At 44.6% G+C, this 4,919-nt stretch overlaps 1 long non-coding RNA gene across 1 annotated transcript; it reads right to left on the bottom strand.

Moving 5' to 3' along the window:
• Window positions 1-2,006: 2,006 nt before the first annotated feature.
• On the bottom strand, window positions 2,007-4,260 carry LOC149502004 (uncharacterized). Its single transcript, XR_016323774.1, has 2 exons — window positions 2,558-4,260; window positions 2,007-2,114 (listed from the first exon to the last, which is right to left on the bottom strand). It is a non-coding gene; the product is annotated as an uncharacterized LOC149502004 (long non-coding RNA).
• Window positions 4,261-4,919: the final 659 nt, after the last annotated feature.

The raw sequence follows: 4,919 nt of genomic DNA, 5'->3' as shown, positions 1-4,919 counted from the left end.
AAAATAACAAAGCATGCGTTACGAGTCAAGCACGTCTGTTTTGAAATCTTTGATAAGAAATCTCTTTAAATGTACCACATTCATTAGAGCTCATCTGCACAGCTACTCAAATGATTATATGTACAGTAATACCGGATCACGGACTTGTCACTTAATTAAGTGTCGTTTGTGACGGTTCACAAGAGGCATGGTGGTGACGTGTTGTTATTAAAACCTGCTTTGTTACTTACATATAAAATATGTAAGCTTGAGGGTAGACATTATTTTGTTAAACACCAAGTAAAAGGAGGTCACTTTTTGATTCCTGATTTAATCAACAATATGATAACTTAATTCACTTTCACTTATCCAATCTTTAACCAGTACGTACAACAGTCACTGAATCACACAACGTAACAACGTAGTAAGTGCACCGGGCAAACGCAGTCGAACGAATGTCCATTTCAAGGCACGTTCAGCCTTTTTATACTAGCCGGCGCAGCTGGCTTATGAGTCACTTCTGTTGCAGCTGTTGTTTACGAGTGGAACGACACGGCCGGCGCACCTTGCTTGTGTGAGTCACTCCTATTGCACGTGCTATATAACATAAATATCGTTAACGCCGTCACGGTCATACTGACGTGCGCTCGTCCTCGTGCGCGCATTCTTATGGTATGTCTGTGAACAACAAACGTGTTCGTTCATCCTGACATTAACGGATGCAACTTAAAACGTGGTCTATGATATTAACAATCTAGTAGGGTTCGGTTCGCATAATTCTTCAGAAAATCCTACACTGGCTATAAATAACCTTCAGACTGCTTACATACCTGGGCCAGTTCATTTAAAACTCTTCAGGTATGTAAGTATGTCCCTTTTAACTTAGACCGGAATTGTTATCCCTTCAGTTTTTCGAACTGGACCGGATAATGCTAGACCGAATCGCAATCCCTGTAGCTAATTGTTGTGGCTAATCTGGATGAAAATCCCTGTAGCCAAGCCATTGGACCGGACAGACCCTTCAATGACTTCACACTTTTTTTTTTTTTTTTTTCTCTTTTTTTTTTGCTAGTCCGGATTAACATCTCTCTAGCCACATACAATTCTCTTTTTTTTCTTCTTTTTTTTTTTTTATCTGCATGTACGGTAGCTTTTGTTAAAACATTTCTTAAACCAGAACATTTATACGGAATTTCTTCAGAAATAGTGCGAGACCGACCATCGTTTTCTACATTTCCAACACCTGCACCTGAGGTGCCTGAGCTTACAGACATTGTATCACTACCCACAGACTATGTTTGCTGTATCGCTATTTGCGGACAAAAATGTCGCTTCTATTGTCAGTGATAGAGTCGTCATCATTAAGATCAGTTTCATGAACAAGATTAATTAACCCATCTGTGTACGCCGTCACGTCATCGTCACTATAATTTTCAGAAATTTCTAGTAGGCCTGACGGGCCTCGAGGTATTTCACGTAAGTTTTCATGGGGAAATTTGTACACTCTATTAGAACTATTTACATGTCTCAATTTATACCTATCGTTTTCCATAACTGCAGTAATGTTGAAGGGACCTTTACATTTTCGGTCAACTTACGAAAACAAAATCCCCAGCGGAAAAAAGTTTGACTTTAGCTTTGCCTCGACTAAACCAAGGGATTATCACTCTGTTGAAACTTTAGATATTTTAAGTGAACTACCCTGAACGGTAAACATCTATTCTATTGGAGTAAACCCTGTTACTTGACAACGTGTACTATTAAGGGCGAGTTGAATATCCCCTAACTGCTCTTGCCATGATTGGTCCGAGTTACTTTCAGATCAAAGAGTGACTTGTTCATGAAACCTCTTACCATTGAATAAATTACTATGGCTTTGTTTTATAAGACTACATTCTGACCCTCAATGGAACATAAAGGGGAAGCCAAAACCACTTATCTGTAACACACTGAAGCTCTGGAACACACGTTGACGTCTCTGGTTGCACCTGCCACAGCACCTGGAGCAGTGTCGTTTTTCTTCTTGTAGCGCATGGAACACCCAGAAGCTACATGACTCGCATCACCGCACACGTAACAGCTGACTTGCAGGCGAGAGCCGGGCGCCCACGGATGAGGAGGTTGTTCAGGTTTTGCTGGAATATCGAAAAAAGTTTGAGAGCAGTATCTGTCGCAACACCCTTCGGCATGATGCCCAGGTTTTCCGCAGAAATGGCAGCTTCCACGGAAAAAAACTTCGAGAGCGTTTTGGTTCTTTATCAGGATCTTCGTTTTTTCTTTTGAGGGTAAAGCCACGTAATGTGTGAAATAAACGATTTTTTGTGGTAATAACGACAGAGTTCAATTCCCGACGGATTCTTTCATCACACTGCGACAGTATTGATATAACAAATCCGGTGGCTATTTGTTCTGGCACATTAGCGTCGGGAATCTTCTTTATAAGTTGCTATAGCCGGATACCGGCTTCAGCTGGTCCCTTTTTGCTTTCCATTTCAAATTTAATAACCAGGTCGAAGTGGTCTTGCATCATTAGATAATTTTGTCAGCATCTCTTTAATAGTAGACCAGGATATCTTACCAGGCTGTATTTTTGTGAGGCAAGTAGCAGCTCGAGCCTTAAGCGAATGTGTGAGAGTCAAAATTAAATCGACACCATCCAATACTTCAACTACTTTAAACGGCCCTTTAAACTTCGTATCTAATTTCGTTTGATTATGCTCTTCGTATTAATGTGTGGACGAGCTCACAGCCCACCTTGTGTTAAGTGGTTACTGGAACCCATAGACATCCACAGCGTAAACGCACCACACACCTTGAGATAGAAGTTCTAAGGTCTCAGTATAGTTACAACCGCTGCCCCACCCTTCAAACCGAAATACACCACTGCTTCACGGTAGAAATAGGCAGGGTGATGGTACCCGTGTGGTCGATGGCACTATACGGAGCACCCGTCTGGTGCCACGTCCTTACCCACGAGAACGTCGCCGCGCTGCGACGCCGGCAGCGCGCGATCGCAGTCAGAGTTATTCAATGATACCTCACAGTCTCCTACGAGGCGGCGCGCCCTAGCGCAAGTGCAGCCGGAGTGCGGGGGCTCCAATATCGGCAGTCCGTGCTGGAGGCGTGGTCTCGTCGTTTGGCAGACCCGTCGGCCGGCCTCCGTACCGTCGAGGCGATCTGCCCGGTTCTCGCGGACTGGGTGGGCCGCGACCGCGGAAGTCTCACCTCCGGCTACCTGTGCAGACTCACAAGACATTTTACCACCATGCAAACTTCTTACCGCAACAAATCTTACCAGCCACCACGCAAACTACAATTTTACGGGTTCCACCTCTCTTACACGATGTTACTCCCACACTGAGGAAGCCAACCGCGAACACTTGTCAAGCACGCACAAGCACGCACTTCACCGGAAAAACCTGCATCCGCCAGCGGAACCCGAACACCGCCGCATCGCCAGACACGAACGCACCGGACGTCTTATCTTACAGGTCACGACGACTTCAGATGTGTCAATTTTTCTTCCCCACGGAAACTTGCTTGCTTTCTTGTTTGCTTGCTTGCTTGCTGGAGCCCGAAGTCATCGAACGTGTAGTGTTATTGGTATTGAATCGAGTAGATTCTAAAATTTCAGCGACAATTCACAGTCTCATGTCCTGGTTTACTGTACTAGTGCCATGTAACTCTAGCAGTAGTCATTGGCTTAAAAACGATTCGTGTCGGAACTACCCACTCGTCATGACAGATCCATTATTGCGATCGAAGTTTCACTTGAGATTTGCACTTGCCTTAATTTCTTGCAATAGCTTGTTACGTGTTGTATTTCCGTTAGTAAATGCCATGTGATGAAGTCGACAGTCAAACTGGGCAACATGAGCCAGAACGTAAGATGTGACGATTTCTTCGTGGCTCAGATCTTCCATCGAGGTAACAGAGACGTTATTACACGACTTACGTATGCTGCATTCACGCTCTTGTGGCGTACCACTACTAGTATTCTGATCTGCATCATGTTTTTTTTTGCTGTACTTCGAACATGTTCAAACACGTCACGCCAGTGAGAGTAGAGTCCTGATCTCACTTCTGATGTAAGCTTGAGGGTAGACATTATTTTGTTAAACACCAAGTAAAAGGAGGTCACTTTTTGATTCCTGATTTAATCAACAATATGATAACTTAATTCACTTTCACTTATCCAATCTTTAACCAGTACGTACAACAGTCACTGAATCACACAACGTAACAACGTAGTAAGTGCACCGGGCAAACGCAGTCGAACGAATGTCCATTTCATTTTTTTTTTTTTTTTAAACCTGATAGCTGAATCTGATAGCCCTAGCGGCTATGTCAGCGTAACCCTAACTTTAGTAGGTGAGCTCACGGGGCTCAAACCTGACGATGTTGCTAACACGAACCCTAGCAAGAGTCGTGCTTCGCAGAATCTACCACCGGATCGGAAACGCGACCCACTGAGAAGATCCGGCGAGAAACTCAGTGGGCTGTGTCTGAGAGTTAATATACTCGTCGAGCCCTTCGTCGCAAGCGACGGGTTCGACGAGAACGGTGACCGGTGCTTGAAGTACCTAAAAGCACCGTTAGTGGATCGGGAGGATCCGAGATGACGTGTTTTGGGCGACGTCGACTGCTTTCCATTCTGTCCGCAGGATCGGGAATGTAGTTACCGGCGGCCACGATGAGAGGGTTCTCGTGTCGTGCCGCTTTATCGAAGTGGGTCCATTTCAAGGCACGTTCCGCCTTTTTATACTAGCCGGCGCAGCTGGCTTATGAGTCACTTCTGTTGCAGCTGTTGTTTACGAGTGGAACGACACGGCCGGCGCACCTTGCTTGTGTGAGTCACTCCTATTGCACGTGCTATATAACATAAATATCGTTAACGCCGTCAAATACATATTTTGATAGCGGTGTATTTATCATTAGAC

The sequence above is a fragment of the Bombyx mandarina genome, chromosome 11 (assembly GCF_030267445.1).
Source record: "Bombyx mandarina strain Sakado chromosome 11, ASM3026744v2".
NCBI classification, from domain to species: domain Eukaryota; kingdom Metazoa; phylum Arthropoda; class Insecta; order Lepidoptera; family Bombycidae; genus Bombyx; species Bombyx mandarina.
Note: the sequence above shows the minus strand (reverse complement) of the source record. Positions and strands in the feature narration are given on the sequence as shown.